Raw genomic sequence first — 14853 nt, 5'->3', positions numbered from 1 at the left:
ACCCCAGTTGTTGTCAGCAAGCGGAACTCTACCTTTTGCTATTAAAGCATATGGACCACAATCTGTTAGTATTATTATATCTGACAAATACAAATTTGTTAAATCAGAGGGCATGAGTTTTTGTCTTTCTAAATAATCTTATAGTCTCTCTCTTGCTCTTGCTACTTTCCATTTCTTCCAACAGCAGTCAAATTATCTTTGCCTTGCAGTAAAGTATGGCATTTATTTGTCTAAAATAATAATCTACTCTCCAAATTACTTTTCATCTGAAGATCATGGAGTGCTTTACTTCATGAAGCTTGCATAATCTCACTGTCAGAGAGAGAGAAAAAAGGAGAACTGGAAAGGACCTTGAGAAGAGAGTATTTGACTTGCCCAAAACCTCCTCTATTTTGACACAGTACTAAGGAAATGTAGTGAGAACACATCAGTCAATTTTTCTCTGCTTTTATTTTCCTCCTAGTAATATTTTGAAATGCAATAATTAGGCATATATAGTTACATCAGCTTAGACTGAAGTTATTCTTAATCAGTTGATTTGGGTGATAAGATTTCAGCTACATATTTGCCCCTAGGTAGCTGGGGTAGAAAGAATAAAGAAATGCAATTGCAGCTTGATTTTGATTTTGCCTTTTGGAAGAAATCTTTATCCCTTTGACTAAAATTTGCTGTCATTAACACCCCAAGCTTGTTTGCTATAGCCAGTGGGGTCATCTGGAATATTGCTAAAAGCAGAATTTGGTTTGTTACATTCTCAGCAGCTTTTCAAAATATTTGATATGACAAAATGCATAGCTGTTCGTGGTCTTATCCATGACAATGGCAGAAGAGCCTTCAGACAAAGATTTGCTTCAGACTTCCTCTGAAATCCTTCTGCCTGAAATGTGCAGAGCTCTGCCTGTTGCATTTAAGAAGTCAGGACTGAAAAAAAATGTATCTTGGAGCTTTTTACTGCTTAGTTGGTTTTGTGCTACAACTGTAAACTCTGTTCTTGTTTTATTTGCTGATCTGTTTCATTAAGTGCCTTCTGATGAACAACAAGAAGCCTGTAATAAAAACCATCTGCAGTATGGTGGCAGGTTCCTTCTCTCAGCCACAGACCTTAAACTAGTCCCTCGTGTGCTGCTATACACAACCCTGACTTGTTTCTAATACTTGTTACTGAAATGTTCATCTGGACCTGGCTGGCGTTTTTGGCTGAATTTGGATTGTGCTGCTATTAGAGGACACCCTTCCCTGAGAATATTTTTCTAGTTCATTTGTAATCTCTTTGACAGCATACTCCACTGGATAGATCCTCACTGGAGTAAATATCATAGTCAGATAAATGTGTGGAAGAATGAGACAGTTTGCATTTGGTAAGAATCTTCCCCTTATCTAATCACAGCAGATGCTGAAGTTCTGATTTTCCTTGCTCAGCACCTGTGTACCACATGCAGTGTTTTATTACACAGTCATGACCCATTTAGTAATAGCCCTCCCCCTTGCTGCAAAATTATCTGCTAATAGTGTACTATGCAGTCAAATTTTAAATTACTTCCATGAAAACTCCTACCAGGTCTAATCTGAGAGGACCCACTGTGCCTCCTCTCTTTGTGCTGGCTGAGGTGGAACACCAGAAGTTCCTGTTCATCCTTTAGGCAGTGTTGTGCTGATGTCCAGGTGTTAGGGAGTGCCTTCAGCCAGGCTGCCCAAAGACCTGCTGTTCCATGGGATTTGTTCTGCTGGGAAAGGAGTTGTATTTTCATGATACACCATGGGTGAGGTGAAATGTTGTACAGGACTCAGCCACGGCAGTGTTCAGGTTTCTTGAAGATTGCTTTGTCTCTCTAACTATTGACAGCAGAGCAGGCAATGTCTTCCCTGACACTCCCAGAAAATTCACACTTCTTGCCAGTGCTGAATGTGTCTGCAAAGACACCATTAACATTGATGGACACAATCTCCTACTTGGGGAAGAGAACTGAAGATGCAGGAACCACTTGTAGGAACCTTCACCTGAAGGTGTTAAAGACAGGATGTGTAATTTAAAAGCCAGACTGTAAGGACTCAGAATTTACAGGGGTTTAAAATTTTGATGAAAACTGATGTAAATGATCCTGGCTGCTGTAAACTATCCATTTCCATTACAGCACCTTCACAAGATTGACCTTGCTTTCTGGTTCAAACTCTATTTCAACTAAATATCAGGATAATGAATGAGATGGTGCTCCATTACAGTTCAAAATAATCTTAATTCATATTGCTGGGATATGCAGTTACCTCTTAGCCTATATTTTTTGCTTCTTTTTCAGAAACTTTGAGAAGCCCCCAGCAATCTAAATATCAAATGATGACATTTAAAGTTTGGAAGAAAAAGAAATATACTGCTACTTGCCATAAATGCCCATTAATTACCTTTCTCTTTCACATTTAATCGCACTTTATTCACTGTAAGCCAATCCCAGAGGCTGGATCCAGTCTTACCATTATTTAAGTGTGGAATTTGAACCATTATCACATCTTAACATTGTCACATTCATAACAAGAAACTGTTCCTTGTTTATTTGATCCTAAAAATTTTCCTTTGCATAGTAGTGAAACATAATATTCGGTTTTGAGCCGCATGTCCTTTTAGTATATTACAGAGCTCTAGTCTATGTTTTGCTGGAAACAACTCCAGAAAGTTAGTGAAGTCATCTTGCTTGTGTAGCAACTACTGGCAGGAGTAGCCACCTCCTCTTTACTGTGACCCCAAAGCATTCAAAATTATGTAATACAATTACAACTGTTTAAGACTGACTTCTTTTCTCTTAATTTAATGACAGCATTAAATCAAATCAATCTTTTGAACATTTAAGTTTTGCAACATCTGGTTCAGTTTTTATTTCCATATTTGCAGCACTTGTAATTATATTAACTAATTTGCTGTCCTGAAGAGTGAAAAGAGATATGTATGAGAAACTTTCTGTCATTAATAAATATGTTTAACCATAACAGATTCTTTCAACATTAAGTCTACTTCAGAATTAGTGGTCTAGGTCTGAGTCAGGTTCTGCTTCTTTTCTTCTGTGAAGAAAAAGAATTGGAGTCTAATGACTTTTACCAGTGTACTTTTGTCCATATATTTCCAAAAAAATATCAGCTAGTAAGGATGATTTTGTTAGTTCTTGAACATGCTGGACATATCTAGACCATGCAGACAAAAAGTTTTGAGCTCAGCATAGTTGCATTGATCCCTGAAGTGATGGCACACCAAGCAGGGAGAATCGGCAGTGTGGGAGACAGCCCAAGTGCAGGAGTGTGCCTTAACAAGGCCGTAGCAGAACTGACATGGCTGGGCTTCTTCCAGGCTCAAGCCTCAATCAGCAGTGACTCTCACACCTCTACTGGTTTGTGCATCCACACATTGGAGTTTTGAAATCAGAGATCTCTGCAGTTTCTTCTCATCTGTGGCCCCTAACCAGAGAGGTTGTAGATACTCTTTCACATTCTTTGAGTTCTTAATTCTCTTAGGAACTGTGCAATTTTTTTCCATCTTTCTCACAAATGGAAATGAATGTTCAGAGTTGACTTTATTTTTCTTCTTGCCTTTGTGTATGACTTAAGCCTACAGAGCTGATAAAAAGAAAGTTCTTTTGCTTGCTGCTGTCATCTCAGTGAATGTTCTTACATTTTTACAGAACTGCTGTTTACCAATTCCTCCTTTTTTTTCTCCAAAGTAAAAGAAAATCCACCTACTCTTGTTTTTGAGTATCAACTGTAATTCTGTAATTGTTTCAAAACATCATGAGAACTGTTGCTGCAAGAAAATCAGAGCTGTAAGAAATACCTCTTTATATCTTACATCCAGACCCATGTCTTTTACAAGTTAGGTGCTTAGGAGGTTCCAATGCCCTCTGCTTCCCAGCAAACAACTCTTAGGAACTCTCTGGTGTGGATTGTCCTCAGCATTATGGTCACTGCAACCACACATTGCACATGTCTTCAGGTCCCCTATGCTTCTTTTCAGCTCTACCTGTTTAACCAGGGAATGGAAAGAATTTTGAACAGATGATGGTTAATACAAGTCATAAGATGAAAGATATTTCTATATTTTAGAAACTTATTTCACACCACTGGAGTCCTTAAACTCTGCTTATAACTACTGGTATGAACCTGAGGGGTTGTTTTTACAAGCTGTGTTCTGAGGTTCCGATGGAAACAGAAAACCTTTCTGGTGTTGATTGGAAGGGACTTCAGTAGCATATTATCCCTCCTCCCAGTGAAACTGTCACCATCAATAGACCAGTAAAGCCTGTAATGAGGATCCCCCACCACTCTGGATAATCTGCTTCATTGCTCAGCTACCCACCAGTGAAAAAGTTGACCTTAAAGCAGAAGTTGAACATCTCAATTCACAATGTGTGACTGTTACTCCTCGCATATGTATATCATGACCAAGAATAATTTGGCTGTGTTCCTTTATGATTCCCACATTCACATTTGCAGACTGCATGTAGACCAGCTCTTTACCAGACTAAAAAAGCCAATGACTCTTAGCATTTTCTCACAGGCCCTGTGCTGGCTTTCCTTGTTATTCCTACAATGGACCTGGAAGCCAGAATCCTGAACTCCTGACTCAAAACTGCTGTGTCTGTGGTTCTATATTAAGAAAGTTTCTAAGTCAGGCATTGAAATGTTGTACATGTAGGTACATGTACATGTAGGTACTGCCAGTGGGATGCAAGGCACTTAGGTATGTCCCAGACACCCTACACAGTCAGCACAGAGATACAGGGACCCCTGCACAACTCTCGATAATGATCAAAAGTGGAGCTGATCAAAAAGTCTCTGCTGACTGTGCTGGGAGCCTTCATACTTCAGTGGAGCTCGTTCAGCACTCTCAGATGGAGCAGGGAGCCAGCTAACCTAACCCAGCAGCAAGGTCACGCACAGGACTGTGCCAGAAAAGGCATCTGGCTCAGAAGTGCACAGCAGCCTCCTGGATCCTCTGGGAGCTGGGATACAAGGCCAGGCCCAGAGAGCAGGTGTCTGACTGGAGAGGATGTGTCTGGCTCAGAACTGTTCAGTACAGGGGTCTCAGATTTAGCTGAATAAAAACCCCCCACAATTCAAATTTGGGTTGGTTTGGTTTCCTTTTTTAGTAAAACTGATTGAATTTCTTAGTAACTCTATGAAGTATAAGCGGCTGAGACTTTGAGGCTACCCCCTTATCTCATGGACTCACAAAGCCATGTTCTTGCCCTCAGCATTTCTCAGCTAATAGAATAATGAAGATAGCCTCCAAGTTTATGCACTTCTGCTTTGTTCAGTGTTTTGGGGCATGTTTCACAGAGTCGTAGAAAGTACTGATAATGTTCAAGCAGTCACATTTCCCTCCTTTTCACCAGGTCAATAATACACTGTTTAGCAAGTATTGGACACTGGAATCAGTAATTTGAAATTCTCCTGAGCAGGTTCAATCTAGACAAAAATGAAATTGCAGCCATCCAAAGATAAACTTATTCAAATAAATCTGTTCTTCTCCAGCTGTACTTAAGCTAGATGATCCTTCAGCTTCTCAGCTGGTAGTGTACCCCTTAGGACAAACTGCTACTTCATGCGTCTTTAAAAAGAAAAAGATATTTTATTTATTTTTGATAAGCTGCTATAAGCTAAAAAAATATTATCTTAATTCTTTTGTAAGGTGAAAGTCCATTCTCTTTACTCATGCTGAATAGTGAATTGCAATGCAAATAAAAGATTACAGGTATATTACACAAACAGAGAAAAAAGATGTAGGCTGCAAAGATTTCAGGAAAGGTTGGAATTGAAGCTAATTTAATACATATGCTTCATAAACCACATAATTTTTATTATGAATTTGTAATGTGGACAAAGGCTATGAAAGGAGTAAGAAAGTAAGAAACATTTTCAGAAATATATTTGAAGCTTACATTGTTTCATTTCTCATTGACTAAATTAAACCCTGTAACGGAATTTTTCTTTCCAGAATTGGATATATATTTTTTCATCTATCTTTGGCCCATGACAGATCTGCTCTTCTTGGTGCCTGCTGTATTTCTGTAGGTCCCTTAAAGCTAAGAGAAGGATTGTACAGGATAATATAGCCTATATCTACTATAAATAATCTGATAAAAATTGAAAGCTCAAAGTAGTAACAACTGAAGAGAGGTATTTCAGCATCAAAACTGCAGTGGTAGATTATAATTTACCTGCCTTACCAATATTCCCACCTGCACTATATTTCTTTCTAGGTGTTTAAAACATATTCTGTTGCTTCAAACAAAATTCACATATTTTAATCTTCAGTCAAAATATTGTGGAACCACATGTGATCTTATCTAGACCAGATAAAGCGAAGCAATTAACGGTGTCTGATTAGAGAAACCTCCAATGTCATCTGAAGCCTGATGTCTCCCTGTTCCTGGGCCATATGGAGATGTGGCTGTAGCTGCACTGTCATGTACATGGCTTCAAAAGGGCCTCTCTGAAGGTACCTCCTTTTTTCCAATCTTTAACAAGTTCCATATTACTTCGAATGTTTTTTAAACATATCTGTCTCAGCCTTAAGAGTAGGCTGATTTTAGTCCTGCACTGCTCTCATAAAAAGTTCTTTTTTAGATCCTTGCTGCTGTATCTTTTTTTTCTTCCTAATTTTCCTAAGCCTAAATTTATTCATAGCCAATTTATACCCATTTGTTCTTGTGTCAGCATGGCCTTTAGCTTAAACAGTTGTTTTCCCTGCCTGATATTTACATCCCTGAAATGCTTACAAAGAATGGGAGAGAAGACAGATGGCTATCGCTTAACCTGTAATTTGTATTAATTATAATAATTAATCAGTGTTTTTTGAGTTCAATATGGTGTGATTCAGCAGAATTTGGTATATTGCTAAAATTTATCAGAAAAGTGGATGGAAGATTTTGAGTTTGTAAAGAAATCATATATTCTAGTAGTAAATGTTTGTTAACAATACTTATTACTGAGCTGAACCACAACAATTCTACCAAGCCAAAAAAGTGATAAAGTCGCTTTCTGTAGCGCTTTACAGCCTGTTGTAGGGAAACCCCAGTGGGACACAGAGGCTGCTGGAAAACAGCTACCACTGGGGGTCATTCAGGAAGTCCTTTAAGGCTATACCTGTGTCGCCACATTGGCTTGGATTCTGAAGTAAAAATCTCCCAATTGTCCCTGTTATCGGTGTTCTGGCTCCAGGACAGAGCAGTTCCAGAGGGATGAATTGCAATCCTTGGAGAAAGGAGGGGTGCATGCCTGAGCCACAGCTGGGCAATCGTGTTTTCCATCCACAGCACCAGATAACAGCCAGTCTAAAGCAAAACCTCCCACCTAGGCCTGTATGGTGGATGTGTGGACCTCAGGACAACACACATTGCTCCACTTCTGTTTTAAATAGGTGGTAACTTAACCACTGCTCTGATTTTTGCATCTGCTGAGTTAGATTTTCATTTTCCTTATTTAACCTTGCACTCTGTCTAACTCCTTGGCTACTACCTTTCGCTGCTAGACACCCAGCCGGTGTTACAAACACCAGTGTTCCCATGAATGAGGGGCCTTAAACTGCTCCATGCAGAGATAGCCCAACTCCAGCATGGGCACAGGTCCTGCTTTCACAGGCCATGCCAGCCCCTTGCTGTGCCACCTCCATGGTATTGAGTTCCTACTTCTATATCTATGTGGATCTTATTCAAATTCCAAGGGTCTCTATTGTCTCTATTTTATTCTGTATGGAACCAAGTGCAATTTTTTAAGCACGGGAAAAGTATTTTGCACATATTTATACAGCACTAATAACAAGAAAATAAGAGCTACTAAGTCCTTGTCATTCCCAGTACTACAGACGTTCTCCAGAGAGATGACCCAAGCACTTCTCCTAGTCTTCAGCCACCTGGATAAAAAAGCCAAGGCTGATTGTGTGTTGATTGTCCTTAAAACTTTTATAGCCATTTAGGGTAAATATTTTTACGTCCTAGCTGTGTTGATTTATTCATTACATTACTTCTGCTTTATGTCATCCTTGTTTCAGAGACACTGCAAAATGTTTTTAACTCCTGCTCATAAAATGTGCAGAAAGGAGATGGAAGACCATGGGATTACCTGTGCTCCCATCTTCTGCTGTCAGAGGGACATGGAATTTCTCTGTATGCCCTTTACTGTGGTGATATTCCACTATCTGTCTGGGTAAGATCAAAAAGCTTCAGTGGTTTGGAGTTTAATATTATTTTCTACTCTTGTAATGACCTGGGAAATGTTTGATATTGAGAGATTAATCTCAATGTGACCTTTGAAATTTGTAAAATTTTACTTTTGAGGGAAGGTATGTACCTACAAATTGTACCCTCTGTCGCTGAATGAAAAGCACTACTTCCCTCACCCCATTTCTGTTCTCTTGTTTTGCTAAGCTTTAATCTTATATGCAATTTTCTGTGCAAAGATGCACATAGTGCTGCTGTTTGAGATACTGTAGTAATAGCCTCCCTGTAGATATATTTTTGAGTAGTTGCACAGAAAAGAATTCAGTGCACCACTTCCTCAGGAAGCTTGTGATAAATTATGAATAGCTGCTATTCAGGCAGCACTGTTCATTCCAGGCACTGAGTCAGTTAGGGATGGTGGAGTGGGAACTATAACAATTATGAAATCTGCAGCTCTCTTCTGTTTGAATGTTTGCATGAGGACTGAACTTGGAATTTACATTTGAATGTCTCCCTTTGCCATGCTTTCCTGTTTTGTTTTGGGTTTTTAAATGCAATTGCCTTTAAAAAAAGGCAAAACAAATCAAACCAAACCCAAACCAAACCAAATCAACCAACCAACCAACTGACCAACCAACCGAAAAAAACTCAAACAACAACAAAAAACACCACAAACCAAAAAAAAACAACCAACCAACCAACCAAAAAAAAAAAGAAAAAAAGAAATTTGCACATGGGACAATGCTGACCCTAAATGAGGTATCAGAAAGCTAAAGGTTATTTTCATTGACTTTGGCAGGTGAAAAATAACCGTCTGTGATTTCCTGGTATTTTGGATGTCCACCACGGTGGCACATTAAGCTGTGAAACTGCAGACAATCTTCCAGCACAGAAGGAGTGTGGAGATTTGAAAATGAGAAGTTTAATTGCAAGTTTTGCAGTAGTTAAATACTTCTACCATGGTAAGTTAAGTGGGAGGAAACTGAGTTGCAGAGCAAGTTCAGTTCTACACCAAGTAGACACTAGGACACTCCTATCAGGAAAATATAGTCCCTTCTTTTCTACTATGTCATTCATTGCTCCTTTTCTGTGCATCCACTTTCTTCCCTGGATGGTTGTCTCCAAAATTTCGGAACCTTTTTCTGTACAATCCCCTGCCCTTGCAATAGCTGTCCTGTTCCTCACTGTCTCTGTCTGCTCTGTGTATTTTTTGCTTAGAATAGAGTTTCTCTATGCTTCCACTTCTAATAAGGATTTTACTAATTTTCTGATTCTTTGTGCTCATTTACTTCTGTATCCTTAAGGCCTGGAGCTGTCTCAGGAGAGTGCATTCCTGTCACCCAAAGGCCAGCTGGCTTTGGGAGGATGAGGAGTACTCTGCTACTCTACAGCAGTAATGGTTATCCCATAAGTCTTTACAAATATCATGGACTTGGGGTGAAGCTCTTGACCTAGAGTCACTTCGGTTGCCACTAAAATGTTTGCCCTGAGATGCAGGAATTTCCCTTGACTCCAGCTTCAGTGAGAGGAAGAGCAAGAGCACAGCATGTAGCAGGGCAGGATACACTCTGACTCAGCTTAGTTGGCTCAAGTCCCCGTCCTTCCTGTCATTAGCAAGGGAACTAATCTGACACAGATCTTTTGGAAACTTCTTTCCTTTACACTGGTCTACTGTGTGAGGTAATGTTATGGGAGCAAATGTTCAGCCAGGAGGCTGGGACTTCTTCCCTCCACACAGGGCTTTGCTGGGCCAGGTAAATCCCGTGGATCCTTGTGCCTCTTACACTGTTATGCAATTGATAACATTATTAATGTAGATAAGTTTGGATTTTTCCATTTGAATGATGTAAGGCCTTAGCCTATTAAGGTTGTGTTGACATGCTTCACTCATAAATGAACAGCCTCATTTTTGAATGATTGATAGAACAAAGCCTTAGGCATATGGTCAGCGTCGTACTCTTGGCAGAATATGGCTTTGCAAACAGAGGGCAACTAAGGCAATGACTGCTGTATCACATAGGTTTCTTGCAGAAATTGGTCTCTGCACAATTGGTTTCATGGTCCTCCCAAATAGAGTTGCTTGTTTAAGAGTGGTCTTAGTCCAAAAAAAGCAGCAATACTGAGAGCACAAACTGGATAATTGCTTAGAGTAAGATCTTGTTCCTACCTTACTCCCAGCAGTATAAAACCACCAACCTTACTAACTTTTCCAGCAACAAATGATGAACTTTTGGGGGGCTTTGTTGCTGCTGGATTTTTTGATTTGTTTTGTCTTTTTTTCTTCTGCATATAACAGAGACATCTCAAGAAGTCACATCCTATGTCAATCAAGTTGCCCACTGCTCAAGGTCTGGCTACATGGCACCTTTGCCACCCAGACTGCTAACCTGCATAGTCTGTAGTCCATTGAAGAATTTGTCTTCATTTACCAATACCGTATTTTCAGTTTGTACAGAACCTGTGTCAAAGAAAGTTTTCAATTTCATTTTTTTTTCCCAGTAACTCCAACCTCACAGAAGAATGTGACTATGTAGAGAAATGAACTGAAAATAACTTATATTTTCTTATGGAGATAAGTTTCTTGAAACAATGGTGTGGTGGGTTGACTCTGGCTAATTGTCAGGTGCCCACCAAAATGCTCTCTCAGACCCCCTCCTCAAAGGGTCAGGGGGCAAAAATCAGACAAAAAACTATTGAGTCAGGATAAAGGCAGCTTAATAAGGAAAACCAAAGGCTGTGTTCAGAGGCAAAAGATAACAAAAATAGTTATTCTCTACTTCCCAACAGCAGGCAGTGTCCTGATACTTCCTGGGAAGCAGGGCCTCGTTATGTATAGTGATTTCTATGGGAGACAAACATCTTCATAATAAATGTCCCCCCTCTTCCTCTTTTGTCTTAGCTTTTATTGCTGAGTACAACGTCATGAGGTGCAGAATATCCCTTTGGTCAGTTTGGGTCAGCTGTCCCAGCCATGTCCATTCCCAATCTCCTGACCTATTCCATCCTACTGACTTTTTGTAGGGTTGGAGAGACAGCCTCGATGCTGTGGGAGCACTGCTCAGCAGCAGCCAAAACACTGGTGCATTATCAACAGCTTCCAGCTACAAAGCACAGTGTTATGAAAGACACTGTGGGGAATGCTAACTCCATCCCAGCCAGACCCAATACAGGTGGATCAACAAATAATTATTTTCTCCAAAATAATGACAGTTTTTCATGGAGACGTCATGGAGTGTAGTGAACATGATGAACACAGCATTTTAATTCTCATGATAAACTGGAGTGATACCTTATGCTTCAGAGAGATTTTATACACCTGAAAATCACGGTATGGAGGAGAGATGTTTGCCTGTTGCTTTCTCCCTGTGCAGAGACCTCTCTTTGCTAAGATGATGGTGTTAGCAGACAATGGAGCAGGATGCCGTTCTCAAGCACGGAAACCCATCTCATGCCATTTGAGAGACTCTAGGGCTTCTGATGCCCCTTTGCAGGCCCGGCAGGTATTCCATGGCAATAATGTAGGGCAAGCAGGCAGTGTTTGGAAGCCACAATGCATTAGGGTAACTCAGATGATGATCAGGCCAACGCTTAGCATTTGAAGCACTCCCCTAGTGGTTTCAGATCCATTTTAAATAAGGGAAATGACTTTTATTTTCCGTAAGTGTCTTGAAAATCTTTGAGTCAAATGAAGCTTTTATCTATTTACAATCACTAATTGACGTACAAAGTTACACCTCATTGCGCAGAATGTGTCTTTTTATTATTTTTTGCTATCAATGCCTTGGAAATGCTGCAGCTTCCTGTCCCAGTGCATGTGCAGTCTAATACAAACAAGAATGTCTATTGAGCATGACTCCTAAGGAAATCTGTGTTTGTAGTTTTGGGAAAAAAAGGCACTATGCAAGCCGAAAGGAGTCAATATCCTGAGCAAGGAAACACACTGCACCGTGAGACTTTGGATTCAGTTCTGGACTGTGCCTCTGGGGACAATGATAAGGCTTTTTGGAGGAGTACAGAGCCACCTGCAACCTCCCTTTTCAATGTCTGGTTTATCTGGTCCCAAGGCTGGCCCTTAACACAGGTCTGTACAGCCTGACTTCACTCCCGCCTCCCTCACCATTACCAGCAGCTGCAGTGACACGAGTGCTTTCTGACAGAGGGACAGAGGGTTGCCCTGGCCTTGACTTTCTGCCTCATATTAACAGCCAGAGCACAGTGTGGGAGAGGCTGGGTTGGCCTTGAGCCACAGAAGTCCCTCTGCTCTTGGCTGTTCACCAGTAGAGAGCGGTTGTGTTCTCTTGGCACGGCGAGACAGCCCCCATGGCAGTGTACTCTCCCACAGGATGAGTTGAGATATTTTACTGAATTCCTTCTTCTGAATTCATAGATTTCAATGGAACAAAATGTCAGGCATTCCAGTGAGTTAATGTCCTTCCTCATGAAAGTAAAGTACTTGCTTGTTGGTAAACAGAGCCATGTCGTACCAGATGTTATAAAATGATGAGCTGATCAAATTACAATGTTGGTAACTTCTTTTTGTCATGTAACTCACTGTGTAACTTCTTGGGGAACAGTCAAGTCAGTACACTTATTTTCCCCAAAAATATTTCAAGAAATTAAAGGTTTCCACTTGTTGAGGAATTCAGGGATGTTATTTTTTAAAAACAAATATTAAAAACTGTATCCACAGCACTTTTCAATATTGTATAACTTGCAACCATTGCAAAATATCTACAAGAATTAAGGAAATATTCTGCAAAGTGTCTGATTTTCTTCCTGCTTCAATTTCATGCATTTCAAAAGAAAAGGATAGAAAAGAGAAGAAGAGGATGAAATCTGAATTACAGATGAAAAGGAAATTGTCCCAAATGAATGCTGTTACATCAAAAATCTTGATGAGAACTAAGCTTCCTAGGGGGAACCAAGAATCCATCATTAGTTTAACTAAAATCTTTTATGTCTAACTAAAACTTCTCTTGGTTCATTTACAATATTGTTAAATTGTTAACAACACATTTAGGACTGATATTTGCAAACGTTCTGGTACCTATCACTTTTCCCTGCTGTTCTGCTCACCCATCCTCTTCCCTCATCTTGCCACAGCCCTCTCAAGAGAACAGTGGAGGTTTTCAAGTGGTCAGTGTCTCAAGTTGTTTGCAGGGAGGAGTGTGATGCTGTCATTCCTTGCCTAGGATCTGCTTGAATTATCTTTAAATACTATCTAAACTAAAATGTTGCTTTCTTGTTAAAGAAACTAGTAACTAGTAACTCCCAATTTCATATTTTATTGCTTCTCTGTTCTGTGTTATTATCCTTTAAAAACTTTTAACCAGACACACATGGCTGCACTCCTACAGTGCCAAGTAATTGGCAACTACCATTTGTGTTTGCAGTCCTGGGGTTTTGTTTATGTCTGTTGCTGTACTACATGGCGTATTTATTCTAGGATCCTATTCGAGGCAGCTCACTCCACCCAGAATAACTACTTGTTATCACTACCTCTTAGTTAGCAGTAGGCATTCATTGCACTGCACCATTGCACACAGCTAAACCAAAGCTAAAACAATTTAGGACATAGCTATGTGACCTCTAGACAATTGCTGTCACAGCTATGACATGCTAAAATCAGCTCAGGACAACAGATTTGTGGACAAGTCCAGAGAACTTGTACTACTGGGTTAATACAAAGTCTGTGGCTTCTTCCCAGTAATGGCAAACTCATTTTTTCCTCAGCTACAGTGCGCAACTCTTGGTTAGGAGGTTCATGTTGAAGGTGTTCTGAAAGTCAAGGATTTTTCTGATGTGCTACTTTATGGAAACATAAAATTAGTCAAATAAGTATACAATAGTTCATGAAAGAAGCCTATAAATCTTGAAATGGTGTAAAATATACAGTGCTTTAATAAATTTATTCCTATAAGGTTTAAATATTAAGAAACACTTATGGGTGGTCTGCTTAAGAAAGGCTTAATCTTGTCTAAGCCTCAGCTGTTAAGCCAGAAGAGAGTATCTCATTACAACTGCTGATTGGAATTTTTATGGCCTAATTGCTGACAGAAAACTTCATTATTACAAGTGTAATAAATGAACATATTAATTGTCTGTCTCTTGACAAACTAAATTTTACCTTTAACCTAAACTTTAATTTCAGTGGTTGCCTAGACAATCTAATTTTGTGGTTTGTTCTAGATGTGTGAGCACTGTTTGCCACATATAAACATTTCCCTTGATTCTGCTTCTTTCGGCATCCTTTTTTTCTCTTTTGAGGATGTGCTAGGACATAATTTTCATGGTTAAACTTATACAGACTTAAAAACTCTAAGTGTATTAGCATTTCCACATCATCTTTAGCATGCTTCATATGCATTTTATGCTTTTTGTACTGACAGCCATCTTTGACTCTCTAGTCAGTAGAATTTGGATTTTTGAGATACTGAATTAGGATTGCAAAGTACTCAGTGCTTGTACCCATGATCATGAAAACCATAAAACAGTAAAAACTCTGTGAGTCCTTGGATATCGAAAATAGGATGAGGAAGTCTGGCCAGTCTGATGCTACTGAGGCCAAAATTAGTCCCCCCCACAGGACCACCTAACCCAGGACATACAGTTATGAATGAAGTGCTCATTGAGCTACCCTGAGTAAATAATTCAG

Source organism: Aphelocoma coerulescens, chromosome 1, assembly GCF_041296385.1.
Source record: "Aphelocoma coerulescens isolate FSJ_1873_10779 chromosome 1, UR_Acoe_1.0, whole genome shotgun sequence".
NCBI lineage: Eukaryota > Metazoa > Chordata > Aves > Passeriformes > Corvidae > Aphelocoma > Aphelocoma coerulescens.
The sequence above is the reverse complement of the archived record's forward strand: the minus strand, read 5'-3'. Positions refer to the sequence as shown.